This window comes from Thermobia domestica, chromosome 10 (genome assembly GCF_964235325.1).
Source record: "Thermobia domestica chromosome 10, izTheDome1.hap1.1, whole genome shotgun sequence".
Lineage (NCBI taxonomy): Eukaryota > Metazoa > Arthropoda > Insecta > Zygentoma > Lepismatidae > Thermobia > Thermobia domestica.
Genome location: NC_137463.1, coordinates 63,049,218 through 63,065,695, shown reverse-complemented (window position 1 = coordinate 63,065,695; position 16,478 = coordinate 63,049,218). Strand labels below are relative to the sequence as shown.

The 16,478-nt window shown below is 34.3% G+C and overlaps 1 long non-coding RNA gene across 6 annotated transcripts in view; it reads left to right on the top strand.

The window, feature by feature from the left end:
• Positions 1–16,478, top strand: part of LOC145661996 (uncharacterized) — a 190,124-nt gene that overhangs the window by 65,386 nt on the left and 108,260 nt on the right. The window contains exon 2 of one of the 6 annotated variants that reach the window (XR_014126933.1): positions 7,380–7,561. The exons of 4 other annotated variants lie outside the window; for them this stretch is intronic. This is a non-coding gene — a long non-coding RNA (uncharacterized LOC145661996). Of the gene's footprint in view, positions 1–4,539; positions 4,704–7,379; positions 7,562–16,478 lie in introns of those variants that run through there. One more of the 6 variants, XR_014126937.1, reaches the window with a different exon arrangement.

Genomic DNA, 16,478 nt, shown 5'->3' with positions numbered 1-16,478 from the left:
GTAAAATATTTATTCACAAAAGTGCTACTACCATTAAAGGAAGACCCAACTACATAAATCAGGGAACGTAAAATCACGCATGAAACGAGTACCAGCAGAAGTTACAAGATGACTACACATTTAAAAAATATGAAACACACAATTTCTTCACAACAAACGTTCCGTAAACACGAAATCTTAATATTTCTTTAATGATCGACATTCGTTAACTTTTCTTAAACAGATATCGACTCCAACAATGTAAACAAAACAGTTTCACATCTTTTGGTCTCTCATTCTGGTGATCTTCATGCCAACTTCCAGTTAAATGTAATCTAAACCTATATCTTGAATTACATTACAGTTTCATCTACAGACAGCAACTAAGAATGATTTTCTCAAAATGTTAAAAGAACAGGTCGCAGTTTTCATTAGAATTGCAAGATTGACCAAAAAGCGTTATTCTGATATTAAACTATTCCCCACCACAAACAACAACTGCACAAAAAAACAACTGCACAACTACTTGTTTTATGAATTTGATACTAGCTTTAATCGATTCAGCGTACCTCAAAATCTATTAGCAGACACCCTATATGACATACTTTTTAAGTTTTTACTATTCCTCGAGTTTTCACTCTCTCCCCAAAAAACGAATTTGCCCCCAAAAAATGAATCCCCCCCTCGAATTTTTATGGACTTATTAGATTCTTAAGCCCAATACCCAATGTGACCCTTGACCAAACTTCCATGTTCGGAATATTTTTTTCATTTTTTCACGAGTTACCCCTCCCCCCAATAAAACGACTTTCCCCCTCGAATTTTTATGGACTCACTAGATTCTTAAATCTCATACCAACTGTGACCCCTGACCAAAATTTCATATTGGGAATATTTTTTTCAGAATAACACTTTTTTAGTCAATTTTTCCTTTACTATGTATGTTGCTGTTATGAGGGGGTTTATAACTTGTGAGACATACAAAAGGATAGATCACTACGCAACCACTTTCCGTACTGTGACTAATTAACAACCGATTTATTTTTATATTGATTAATAAACCCTTTTCTTTTAAACGATTTTATAATTAATTAAATATCTTTGCACTTTCATATCTTTAACTCTTAGACACAAGATATATCCTTTTTCTTCAGTTTCTGATACATGTTGTTGACCCACAATCTAGATAGCACAAAAGTATAGTAATCACGTAGCAATATCTTGAGTTTTACAAGCATTGATACATTACTATCAACATATTTGAAATTGAAAGTTCGACATCATACGCGACTCACCCTGCAGCATGAGTATTTTCAATGTCAAAGGTTGAGCTAACTTTATTAATATTCCTTACTGGATAGTACTTTCTCCAAGTAAAGATTGAATAAAACACTAAAATTTTAAAAATTGGTTTTGATGACAAGGTTTTTTCTTCGTAATAACGATTATTCTAAGTTACGGTCCGAGAGGTTGCTGTTGATGTCGCGTTGTTTCCTTGTAAGAAACTGAGTACCTTGCAATATTGACACTAAATATTATAATTTTGTCAGTCATAATTACATATTTCAAAATAATGATCTAATGTTTGAAAAAAAATATCAAACCTGTCTGTACAATTTACTTCCAAATTTTCTGTTTGAATTTAAATATGAAATTTTAACTACCACTTAAGTAAAATAGACAAACATAAAATAGTGTTAATTTATTTTATAAGACAACTACATTTAAAAATGAATTTGATATACAATTCTCAAAATTGTGATCACCGTATTAGTTACTGAAATTCGTAGAGCGCTTACCATAAAAAAAGTTGTCATAGCAAAGAAAAGGGTAATATATTTTTTTAAAAAAAATAGCTGCTTATTATCTAAAGAATGTCTGAGATCTTTAAAATACACTTGTTTAACTATATAAATACGGATTTCTATTTCAATCCGTTAATTAAACGAGTATTATTTAAAGATCTTTTAACTTCTTTGATTTATTAATTCTAGCAATTATCTCCTTAGTGTAAAATGACTTCCAAATTTCATCCAACATTTTGGTAGGCTGTTCTTATATATAACAAGGAACTAGAGAAATCTTGAATACTTTATATTCAAACTAAAAATTGTTCCGCTTAATTTATGTTAATTGTTAATATGTTGATTTATTTCCTTGCTTTTCCTTACATTTTAATATACTTATGAGATCAACACACTAAAGTCAGAGAAGGACCTACTCGTAAGTAAAAGATTTATTACACAAACCTCGAATGCTACAAGCACCATTCGGACAGCAATTGCAAACAGCAATCCTGCAATACTCAAAACTTTGACTATCAACATGATATTCAAAAATCGTACTTTTAAAAATACAAGGGAGAACTCTACATTCGAATGGAATTAGAAACTGCGTGAACACTACCTTCTTCCAGAAAAGAATAAGAATTAGCTCTAAACTTTATGAAACATACCCCGCTGAAAATGGAAATGAGTTTGTATATACAATAGAAGGGAAAATAATTTAAGTAAATGAGCTAACATAGCTGCATACACGACATATAATGAAATCGCCGTTTTTACTTTGTACTGCAGTGCTACGAAAAGTTTCCAGCACATCTTGGCAGGATATTACAGTCAGGAGGTACTTTCGCTCACTGAAGTTCTTTCAACTCTGAAATCAATGTATATTATTTCCAAGACATGTCATAGAATATCTATGATAAACATTACCTTAGCGCCTTTATAGGACCATGAGTGTATGTTCCAACATCGCCCGATTATGCAAGATATTCTACACTAGAATGCCTGGAGAGAAAAGACTTCTACTTATTTCAGTTTCGGCTATCCCAATGAAAATCTCAGGAGTCTCACCAATGAATGTTGTTAGTTTAGACTCTTCTAAAAGCCAATGTCGTGCTTTATGTGGTGTTTCAGTAAGTAGCCAAAGCGTTAGAATGAAAGATTTCAGAGACTTGGCTGGCTGGTGTTAACCCCTTGTCATATTTTGACGCGCTGGACGCGTTGCTTTTCACTTTTCACTTCCGTATTTTAACGCGTGTCACGCGTTCCGATATTTGAGCGGCTGTTTTCGCTTACTGTCGATAGATGGTAGAAGCTTACAGGTTTAATGTGTTTTGTGAATCTGTTAGTTTAAGTAAGCGCCAGATGAGGCACAAATGTTTGTTTTTGTTATTTACAAAATAAATTAAACAAGTGAATGTGTCAAGTGGAATTTAAAGATGGCTACGCGCAAGAGACCGGTGTATCTAGGAGCCGAGGAAAGAGACAATTATTTGGCTGCAAGTGATACTGATTCAGAAATTACTAGTGAAAATGATGGAGAAAACTCCTGTGAATCTGCCAGTGATACAGGCAGTGAAAGTGATGTCAAAAGTGAGACTTCAATTGATGCTAATATCGCACCGAGTATCAGAAGAGGGAGAAAGGACAAAGAAAAAGAATGGGAATGGGAAGAAAAGGACAATGAACCCTTGTCATTTCAATTTACGGGTAACCCTGGTATTAGACCAAGTGTTTGTAGACTCCTAGAAGGCAATCAGTCGGTATTAGACGTTTTTTCAAGTATTTGTTTATTTCCTCGGCTCCTAGATACACCGGTCTCTTGCGCCTAGCAATCTTGAAATTTCCCTTGACACATTGACTTGTTTAATTCGTCTTGTAAATAACAAAAACGAACATCCGTGCCTCTTCTGGCCCTTACTTAAACCCGATAATTGAAATGACAATGGTTCATTGTCCAATTCTTCCCATTTCCATTCTTTTTCTTTGTTCTTTCTCCCTCTTTTGATACTCAGTGCGATATTAGCATCAACTGAAGTGTCACTTTGGACATCACTTTTACCATCACTTTCACTGCCTGTATCATTGTGTAAACCAAGTAAAGGTAAGGATATAATAAACATTATTATTTCAAATCATGTAGTTTCATTAATTTCACATAGTAATTAATACATAATGATCATGTTGTAACTATTAACACTTGGGGTATACTGCATTCAAGGACCATACAATAAAGCATACAGCATTGCAAAAAAAAATCCGAAAGAAGTCCTATGTGAAGGGGTTAATCATATCCAAACAGTCAGTGACATAGAAAAGGGATTTACTAGCAGTTAAGTTGTTCAGAACTGCTTCTTTCTTCTTATCGAGGATAACCTTGTCTATATGTAACGTACATTTTTGTGTACTACACGAAGGGAGAAGGTTTTGAGAGTTTTAGATGTTCATGTAAGAACCATAACTCATCGACATAATGGAGATGACCATTTGAAATGTATCCAATGTCACGGAATTGAGTATATATTTTAATAAATTAATAACGTACTTTATTATTAATATTAGTATTTTTAGCACTTGTAGCAATAAATATAATAGTTATACCCTTAACTAAGAAAAACTAATATCAAATCTCCGAACTAAAACGTACTGATCTTCTCTTATCTGTGTAACCATTATTCGTTACATTCTACTCATGGCAAATGAATAGAATGAATATGGCTTTTCTTATCACATTTACATTACAAAAAATATAACACAAATAATCTTTAAATTTCAGATGTAAGGGGTATCACCTCATCTTTACCCTTATTCAGTACATGGCAGCCATGGATACATACAGGAAGAAAATCATTTAAATCAAAAGAGAACTAACGATGCTAACCAAAATATTATTATTCAGGAAAAGTATTAAGTTTAAAAGGGAATATGTATTCACATCATACAGAGAACGTTGTTATGTTCTGTACGACTTAATAGATTGTAATAAATATACCTTACTATATAATGAGATAGTTTAAAATTAATTTTAATTAGACCTTTAGAATCACCTTTCTATGAAATTAACACACATAATTTGAATAAAGCGAGATTCTACAAGCTACTTCAAAGCGAACTTCCTTCTAGAAAATGTTGAGTTAGATATATGCGTCAAAGTTTGTAGTTGAATACTTTACAGCACGTTAAGAAACAGCAAACAAACTCATTTTCTTGCTTGAATGTAACATCGTGACCCTTGAAAATGTTTTCTTTATACGTTGATCTCAATATAAGTTGCTGATATTACGGATTTTATAATAGATTTGGATAACTTATGAAACGCAAGCAGTTACGGTCAATACTATATAATTGACGAACTAATGTCCAATTGTTTTTCATTTTTAAATGTTTTATTTCTTTCATTTTTATATTGCTTAAAAATTCCCTGGAAGAGGACGACTTTATCATTGATTCAATTTCCTTGAACATACTTATCTTTAAATTTTAGACACAAAAATTACCACGGTATATCCTTCTCGTTCACTTTGCGATCCATGACCATGACGCTACAATTTAAGATAGCGAAATAGTAGAGCAGTCTCGTCGCTTACGTTGAGTTCAACAAACATGGTACGAGGTTCAACTAAAAAAAAACAATAGTTTTGACAACCTTAAGGATGATTTTATTTCGTAAGGAAGATTAGTCCAATTTAAGGTCCGAGACGGTGGTTTTCGTAGCATTGTTTCCCGTTAAAAACTACTCTATGTACGAATATCACCCAATTTTCCAAAGTGTTCTACCCAAGAATGCTCTTAGAGAGAAGAAATCGAGTTATTCTACTTTCCTTCACCCCATAGCAAACTTCAGGAGCTTCCTCAGTGTCTATTGTTAGTTTGGGATCTTTCTGATACCCATTCCCGTTCCTCACATGATTTTCGACAACTTGCCAAAGCGGTAAAATAAAATATTTCAGAATATACGCTGCCTGGTTGCCATCACGCTGAGTTAATCGGTTATAAAGAAAAGGGATTTAATGGCAGCTAAGTGTTTCAGAATCATTTCTCTTATCTTATCGAGGGAAAGTTCATGTAACATATATTCCTGTGTACTCATCAATGGGAAAAAAGTTTTAAGGGTATAAGCTGCATTAGAACAATAGCAACTCATCCACAGAATACTGAATACCATATGAAATTATCTCAAAGTTTCGGAGTTTAATGAGAATCTGAGTGAAGCCCTTCTATACAAGTTATAACTACACCTTAACTATCAATTTAATCCTTCCCTGAGGAATAAAAATAATTGATAATTACCTTGGCAGATAAGTGCATTAAATATAGGATCTAATAGAGTTTAATGAGGATCTAAGTTAATAATCATTTATTATCCTAGTTAGACAATGAACTTTAAGAACGTAGATTATTATTATTATTATTATTATTATTATTATTATTATTATTATTACTATTATTATTATTATTATTCAGGACAGATATCGGAATAGCTCAAAGAACTTAAGTCCCTTTCCGGGGCTGATATGTTCTATGATCATAACCTTGTGCTTGGTATTCAACTGAAAAACGTAGCAGAAGTAAAGTAGGCAACAAGATTTTGAATACCAAAAAGTTGAAAAACGAGGAAGTAAGAATCTTTTTTTCAAAGAAATTCAAAAAAATACTCAAACGAGGAGAGGATGGTTGCAGATAGAAACAGACTTTGAGAAAAAATTAGACTTTGCATACAGCAGTCTGTAGAAGAAGTAATGGATTACCGAGAACCAAAAACGGCTAACAAACCATGAGTTGCAGAACAGGTGTTGCGAAAAATGAGTTAAAGAAATACGTTCAAAGAAATTGGCATGGAAAATGGCAAAAAGATATACAGGAAACCAAACGAGTTACGAAGGGAAACAGGCAGAGCTTTACAAATGAAAATGCGAGGATAAGCGAGGTGAGAATACATCTTAGAAGGACAAAAACCATGGTAATTGGAACGAAGGTGTCGGTGCCAAATATAGAAGTAATGGAACAGGTGACTAGTTTTCGATATCTCTGTAGTATTATTAGTATTGATACGAAATGTGAATGTGAAATAAAAGCAGGGAAGGGAAAGTCGAAAGAAGCATTTAGAGGAAAACATATCTATTTTGTGCGACCTTGTATAAAGAATTGAGAAAGGGACAGATAAAATCCTTCGTGTGGAGTACTGTACTTTACTAGGAGGAAGAAAAACTGTTTGGGTGATTGGCTAAGTAGGGACTTATCGTGAGTGACGTTTTAGAGGTACGGTGACAGAAGATAGGAGGAGGTGCGAATGAGACTACAATTAATAGATAAAATTAAAACTGAGAAACTCTAAGTGAAGTTGAAAGGTCAACAGAAGCTTCTTATTTGTAGCAATTGACTTGCCAATAATTACACAATACTACGAATGAAAGATTTATTAATACTTTTAATGGTAGGAACTGTAGTATAAGTAATTAGAAGAAAATAGTAATAACAAAAGCTAAACTCCAAACCGAAATATGTTGATTTTCTTCTATTTATGTAATCATTATTTATCAAATTTTATAGATACCAAATAAATCCTACCACCTTTACAATAGAGAAAACATAACTTTCATAATATTTGAATTTCAGATGTATGGTGCATCATTTCATCCTTTATCACCATATGGCAGCCATGATGAAATAAAGGCACATAATGAAGCATATCAAGAAGGACGTAACGAGGGAAAGCAAGAAATAAATATTTCAGGAAAGTAAGAGGTTTTAAACTGAATGCGTATTCACATCAAACAGAGAACATTGTTATGAGCTGTATGGCGTAATGAATAGTAATAAAGATATATTATTGTAATTGTATGACAGTTTAAAATTTATTTCAATTACATCTTTAGAGATTCCTTTCAATAAAATTAACACACATTATTTCAATACAATCGAGACTCTACAAGTAACTTCCTAACCAATTTCCTCATAAAAAACAACTTAAGTTTGATATATGGGTCGAAGTGTGTAGTTGATACTACCTTAAGAAACAGTACGCAATCTCATCTTCACGCCACAATGTAATTCTGTGTCTTGTTCATATTTTCTTTACAGGTTGATGTAAATATAACTTGCTGTTATTGCTTAATTTTATAATTATTTTTTTCTAAATTTTAAGGCAAGTTACTGATTATTCAAGTATAAATGTTGACTTATTTAATTAAACAAATATATTTTTATGATTGCTACCTATCGTTTCCCTTGGGTGCCGGCTCCCGAAGAACTCCCTAAGAAAACAGCTGATAACAATTCTGGTCCTGGCTCATACTCTGTTTGGGCGCAGATTGATAACATGGAAATATGACGAGTGATTTGACATGAGCCACGTTAGTGCTTTTGAGACTTAGGTTGTATAACACTTACTTTCACGTATGCACACGCATACATATAAGCAACTGGCAAGCCGTCTGCTCGCAGGAATTCGCACACACACGAATGAAGACTATAATATTTATTTAGGTAAATTCCTATTTATTGAGTATGAATATGTGTGGGTACGGAACGGAATAAGGAATATATAAATATATAAAGACACACAAAATTCTCACTCTATAGAGCTAAATGCTCAAAAAGAAGGAATTGCACTGAGGCCATCGAATAAACGAAATGAAGAATAAATTCTTAACACTGCATGGCAAATGTAGATATGGGCACACCGTTTACGAACACTAGAAACATAGCTCTTGCTTAATTATCACTTGCACTATAAATTGACTCTTCGCACTGAGTCAAGACTTTCACTTTGCAGTAATGACAAGGGGAAAGGGGAAATGTTGGATAAACGCTGGTCAACGAAGTATCTTGACTCCAAAAGGACACTATATATCTGGAAGTATTTGTCCTTTTACTTCACATCCTATATATTAATGTCGCACCACGAAGTTTTTCGTACAATGACTTCTTGCTATCACTTCTTCTTATATCTAACTCTTTAGGTAACTCCTTGCTTCTACTCACTCTTGGGAACAACCCGTTTCGACACTTAGGGTTGACAATGCACTCTATCAAATAATAAAAAAAATGTTAATGTTTTCTGCATTCATACGCAGTGCCAATGAGTCGATGTTATAATAGAGAACACTGCCAACATTTGATTTGATCCCGTGAGAAAGAAGCTTGTAAAGAACAGTCAAAAAAAAGTGTAGCAGTCTAAATCGATAAATTCTTTCCATGGTTATAGGATTTTTATGTACTACTGTTATAAGTGAAACAGCTCAGTGGAAAGGAGCGAACGATGGTAAGTGTGTGTATGAGTCATTCCACCTACGACTCCTGCAGGATATGAACACTTGTTCTCACGGCAGGAAGGATGACGTAACAAGAGTGCGTGAGAACATGACAAACTCAATATCATTCCCACACAATATCAACCTTCGTATCCAAAAATATTCCCAATCTTAATAAATGTTGTTAAGAAAAAAGTATATGCGGAACAGTCATGGTCACGAAGACTATAAGTTGGAAACTATTTTAGGGAAAGAAAAAAGTTTGCTGCGACGAAACACACTGTCTAGACTATAAAAGTTGCATTGAAAAACAACAAGTTCTTTGTTCTATCGTGAGAAATGATAAGAACGGCCGAAGAGCACCTGCATACACAAAAGAATTGAAGTTCTCACCAAAAGGAAAAAAAGCTGTTCGTTTCTATGAATAAAGTAATAATTTCGTTGCATGAATAAAAGTTAAAAAGAAATACACTGGTCGTCCAAAAACATAGTTTTGTAGCCGGGCAGACGGTCACAACTTGGCGAGCAGCAAGTTTACCACACATTGCGAGTCAACGAAGTAATGTGTTGAGAATCCTGAGTAAACACACATGGCAAAACAAGTTTTAAGGTTTATGGCTTCTTTTCCAAAGTACGGAGTTGGCAACACTGTTCTTGGTTCACTGGGTATGGTGGATTATGGGGAAAACACTAGCAAGACTGTTTTCGATGAACACTATTCGTAGTGGATAATTAAAATAATATAGATTTCTCACTATAAATCACTAGGGCTATTTATTTTGTTTAGAACACTGTTGATCCAGATGGATGACTATCAGCTGATTCCAGATTCCATGAGATGTTCCTGAAAATTCCATATCCAGATGGCTTCTTTCTTCTCTCTTCTTTCTTCTGCGATGAAAGTTCCAATTGGTGAAATCCAGTCTTCTTGACAATTGGGGTTATGGGGTGCGAAGACGATCGTAGCACATAAATGAAAGCCTCTATTATTTTTTTTTCAAAACAGAGAATAAATATTCTCGCTTCACTGTGAACATTCACTTTAAGCAAGCTTTAATATATTCACTATTTGTTTGTGATGTGTATAATACTTTGGGCTAAACTGATTACGTGAAAACGAAAACGTGGTTTCACCTGAATGTGTGAAAATGTTAATAGGGCTATATAGTTTTGTTTCTATTTATTTATTTATTTTCATATATATTCTTAGTTCGTTAGTTCTTTTTTCTTTTAAAAATATTTATGATTGAATGGTTAAAATATTTAAATAAAAATTGACAAGTATAGATAAAATGTAATAATACAAAACGCTAAATATTTTCAAAATACAGGAGTATATCGAGTAATTATGTTAACTTCAAAGAGAATATATTAATCGATTTATTACTCTGATAATGAATAATCGTAAAAATATAGGTTAATTCACCTGTAAGCGGATGTTAAATCGTAACAATACTGAAGGTTTAGACAAATAAACATTCGTGAGATAATTTTGTGTGAACTGTAAGAACGAAAAATTTTGCATACTAATAAACAAAAGAAAATTAAATTCACAAATATGGGTAAGACACACATATATACCTGCAACAAAGAAGAATTCTTTTGAAAAACATTTACTTATTTCCTCATCCAGGTGTGTCCGAAACGCTCCACGAATTCGCATGCCAACACACATATATCTCGTTGAATCATTTTAACTAATCAGATGCATTAACTGAGAAAGATGCCAGGTTCCATCTAAACATTTATTTGTCTTATTAAAGTGAAACTAGTTAAAAAATATCGAAAATGTATGTAAAAGAATATTCATTAGTCTTTATGAGGTAGTGGGATGTTACACAAGACGTCTGTAGAACATAATCATGTTCAAAACAAAATATAAGAATGTAAAAGAATACTGATGTTGAGTACTTAGTTCTTAAAATTGTATGCGTTCTTGTTCCACTAAATAGAAAAAATTACGATTACTGAAATACAATAAAAAGAATACTTGAAATATATCACAATACATGCTAACATAGTCTTAAGATACATGATGCAAAATATTAGTACACAAATATTTCACAAGATCAAAATATCAGTTATACGGAAATACTTCAGATTCTTCGTGGAAATCTGTTGAAATATGCAAATGGCATTAATACATATCATAAATTCACAAATGGTGACATATTCATCAAACATAAAATACATTATAATAGTAATACAATGAAACATCATTAAATTTTAATATTCAATATACACAGAGGCATATGTCTAAAATACAGGATACGAATACACAGGTTACAACGAAATTTCAATCTCTGCATAAAGAAGGAAAAAAATTCCAATAATTACCGAATGATGGGTTAATTACTGGGGTGTCCAAGTATTTCATGGTTCACCACGCCATGTCTACCTAGAATGTAGCTTGGAAAATAAATTTAATCATCCCTTATTAATATACCCTAAAATCCCTACCCGAAGAATCGGTCGTATCAAGATGCTAAAGAAGCAAAAAGAAATGTTAATAAGAAAATCAAATAGATTGGATAGATTCCAAAAGAAATGTTTAGTTACTGTGAATACCGCAACCGAAGGATACGACCGTACGTCTTGAATACAAATCTTCTTGTGTTTCCTATGACAAGGAAAAAACTACGTAAAATCTTAATGTAAAACATCTTAAGACATAACAGGCTACATTGTTTGACAGATCTCGATATAAAATATCAATGTACCATATACTGCAAACACACTTAATCATATTAAAGGTCGAAAACTTTAATAAAAAGTCTGCTGAATCTTGCTTCTGCCTCAAAATAGGGCTCTTCTCAATAGAAGTCCGCCAGTCAAGTTCGGAACGATCAGTTTGATGAATGAAGGTTGGCAGTAAGAAGTGTTTAAATAATATTTCAACAAAGGATCTCCTAGATATAAAGATAACAAACGGGTAGATTTTAAATTATTGGTTTGAACTTGCTTTACCGGGGAATCATCTTTCGGATTACCATTCACACATTCCTCTCCTGCTTCCTCATTGACTTTGGATAAATGAAATTTCCCGCTAGGAGTAAGAGAAGTAAGATTATTCGGAGTGTTAGGTGTTACTAAATTTAAATCTTGTAAAATGTGTTCTGGGAGTTGCCTTTGGGCCAAAGTTAACCAGATTTTGCGAGTTTCAGGCGTCGAATTCCAAAGTTTTGTCCTGCCCATGGAGTGCAAACCTATATATTCAAGTGTCGAGGGATCGATAAATTCAACAACACGGTTATCAAGGGCTTTTACGCAAAGAAAGGGTCCCCTGTAAATGTCAGAAAACTTGGAGATTTCCTTTTTCAATAGGTCACTAATATTCCGTTGTCTTAAAAAGACTAAGTCACCTTGTACCACTAGACGAAGTCGTTGTTGGGTTTGATTCCATCGCTTGTTCCTCTTCTCGATACTAGACTTTCTACGGTGGTCTGCCATGAGGAGTTTGTTTGACCAATCAATACCATCTTCCTAGTCAAAGTCTTCAGAAATCTGTATTCTGAAATTTTTGAAAATAGGAAGAGAAAAATGAATATTAAGATGTACACACGCAGGAGAAACTCCGAGGCTCTCTGTTATAGAGTAATTATGGAACAAAACTGCCTGGGTTAAATTCTCAGCCCATTGCTGGTGTGACTGACTCCACAACAACCTAAGAGTACAAAGAATTTCTTTATTACACCGTTCTGTAATATTAGCTTGGGCGCGATAAGGTATGGTGTGGTGTACTCCTGCATATTGTATTCCTGCATCTTCGATAAAAATTTCATACTGTGAAATACTGGTGCGTTGTCAGTGAGGACAGCTTCCACTAGACCTAAGTGATGCATGTAGATATCAAATAGCATTTAAAAACTGAAGTAGCTGTAGCAGAGTTCAAAGGATATGCTGTACAGTATTAAGTGAATACGTCTACTGTAACTAATGCAAAACGAGCTCCACCTTTTCCTGTGGGGTAAGGCCCTAGTAAATCTAAAGCTAACAATGCCCTAGGATGTAAATAAGCATTAGTAGACAATAAATGTGCGGGTGGATGTTGATCCGGTTTGAACTGCATGCACTTGATGCAATCCCTGACATGTTTCTTCACATCAGACCTCATCTTTCTCCAGTAAAATGACTTCGAAATAATTCTCACTGTTTCGTCAGTACCTGGGTGATGAAATTGATCATGATAAGCAACTATTGCTTTCTCCACTAAAGATCTACGAATACACATTTTCCATGAATCGGGGAAATGAAAATCTCTGTACAATAAAATGTCATTATCTAACTTAAAGAATGTTGACCAGTTTCTGGAATTTCGAGGTAACTCCTCCATTACTTCATCTTCTAGAAAAGAAATAATAGGTAAATATTCAAAATCTTCACGTTGTAAACGGCGAAGTTCTTCAGGTGATACCTTAAGGATTTCATCTTGAATGACCTGTAAAGAATGAACACGTTTAGTGGGTAGATCTGTAGAAGGAAATAAACGTGAAAGTGCTTCTGCACACAAATTGTCGGAGCCTTTCTGGTAACGAATCTCATAGTCCAACTGCTGTAATTCAATACTCCACCGTAGAAGACGGGTGTTCCAAGGTTAGCTTTGTCCAGCCAGCTGAGGTTTTTGTGGTGTGTAATGAAAATGACATGATGACCAATTAACAGTTGACGCGATTTTCGAACGGCGAAGATGATCGCCAAACTTTCTAACTGGCTCATGCTGTACCGGGATTCTGGTGACGTCAAAGTCCTACTAATAAATTGGATTACCTTTTTCTTATCACCTACATACTGATAGAGGACTGCGATGATCCCGAGCCGAGAGGCTTCTGACTCAATATAGTAGGGTAGGTCAAGATCTGGATGTGACAAAAGAACATCTTCACATATATCGGATTTGATTTGCTGGAAGGCATTTTCGTGGACATCCTCCCTACGCCATTTCTTACCATTTTTAAAGAGTTCGAAGAGTGGTTTCATTTTCTCCGAAAAATGAGGAACGAAAGAACGAGACCAATTGAAAAATCCTATAACAGATTGTAAAGATTTTATGTTAGTAGGTCGGGGTAAGTTGCGTACAGCTTCCACACTTTTGGGATCCTTTTTAATGCCTTCAGAGGTGATGAGAAAGCCTAAGAAAGGAATAGAGTCTGTACAAAATAAACATTTTTTAATGTTGAGAGTAAGATTAAATTCTCAAAATTTCTGAAAAATTTGTTTTAACAGCTGGAGATGTTCTTCGAAAGTGTCCGTAAAACATGCGAGGTCGTCGATGTACCTTAATATTTTAGCGTATAGTTCGGGTCCTAATACTCTCTGTAACATACTATTCAATACACTTACCATTTTTATATCCAAAACAAGTAACACGATACTGATAATGTTGGCCTTCAAAATTGAATGCGCTGTATTCCTGTGATTTTGGAGTGAGGAACGCTTGATTATAACTGCTCACTAAATAAAGAGAGCTTAAGAATGGTTTACATCTTACTTTCAACAACAGGTCCTGTATACCTTCTGATTTAGTTTGTCGTAATTCGATATACTTATTCGGCAAACGCAGGTCGATGCATACTCTTGGTTTGCCATTTTTCTTAGGTACAACTAAGATGGGGTTGCAGTGGATAGAATTGGAGAGGCAAATTAACCCTAGTTCTAATAATTTATTAATCTCTTCTCGAACATCGGGTAAATACTTATGTGGGATAGCGTACTGTTTTCGAACCAGTGGTTTGTCAGTCTTGAATTCCATTTCATAAACAAAATCCTTACAAAGTCCAGGATAGTTGGTAAAGATATCCCTGTATTCAGATAAAAAGAAAACATAATTGTTTCTTTTGCTGTGGTGTAAGGTTGTGGGTTCGATTCACAGCATCTCGGATTTGTTCATCCGTAGCATCTTGCCTGACGAATGTGGACGCAGAGATCGAAAAGTTTTTATCGGCAATACCACCTTCTTCGTCGTCTGAAATTTCCTCTAATTCATGCTGGTCAGGTAAAAGATCGACAAGAGTTTTTAGGTTGTTGTACTCCATAGAAATAGTACCCTGAGATAAATCTATCCTACTACTTAGAGCTGTGAGAGCATCTAATCCTAAATAAGGTCTTGGTTTAGTGATTCGGTGACTTAGACTTTTAAATAAATTGAGATGTTATCAATTTGTACTGTAATTAACGTATAGCCTCTTACTTTTCTTTTAACAGACCCACTAAAATCGACAAGGAAAATGTCATCGGCTGGAATTAGCTTTGGTGTCGTGACGTCAGCACTTGTGCGTTTCCAAAGAGCCAAAGGTAAAAGAGAGAGATCCGAACCTGTATCGCATAAGCATTCTACATCTGTATTACAAACTTTTACTTTAATTTTTGAAGAAATCTGAGTTGGCTTAGAATTTACGTAGTTGTCTATACTATCGGTGTCCGATTCACAATCACTTCTGGCTAAATTTGGGTCTTTACAATTACATATGTGCGTATGTGTTACATAAAAATATTTATTTGGACCTTCAGTAAAATGATTAACATTGGCTGATACTCGACCCATAGTACAGCCTTTTAGCGGTTTTCCTAAGAATCAGAGTCTCGTTCGTTACAATGATTTGACCTTTTATAATCATGTTCGTTATTCCTATTTTGATTGTCATTATTACGAGCATAGAATGGTTTATTGCCTCTACTTTTCTTATTTCGGTTGTCATTTCTTCTATCTTTAGAATTACCGTTACGTGGTTTTGGTCGTTTATTGTAATTATGAGGGTTACAATTCCGATTTTGATCGTGGTTAGTGTTCTGTTTACGAGAACGTAGTTGTCGATCGTTGTTGTCACGGTCATTTGCACTTCTCCTGTTCCAATTACCGTTTCTTTGAGCCTTGGTATGATTAACTTTCTGATTGTAATACCTATTCTGATCATTATTACCATAACCGAAAGATTTCTGATAATTTTGAGGAATTTGATTCTACCTATTCTTAGAACTATTACCCTGCGTATGTTTTTCCTCTCTAGTTTGTTGAAAATACAATGTTTCTAATTTCTGAATAGACACTAAAAATTCCCTAATATTAGTGCAAGAATATAAATAAAGTTCCGTACGAAATCTCTGAGGTAGCATATGTATGACATCTGTTAAAATCAAATTCTCGTGTAATTGCGGTGTCAGTTCTCTAAGTTTGTTAAACTGATCTAAAGCAAAAGCATGTACTGAATCATAAGTCTTAGTATTGAATCGAGTTGCTTTACAAGCTGACAGCCTGTGCTGTATCGTCGCGTCTCCAGCGAAAGATTCGACTAACGCTTTTTAACCCCTTCTAAAGTTTTAAATTCCTCATTACGTGTGTAATACCAGCTTAAGGCTACACCCTCCAATAGATGAGGTTTGGCTTGTACTAAGGCTTTTTCTGACAATTTAGCAACTTCCGCGGCTAATGCTAACTTGCGCAAATATGTATGTACTGACTCAGTAG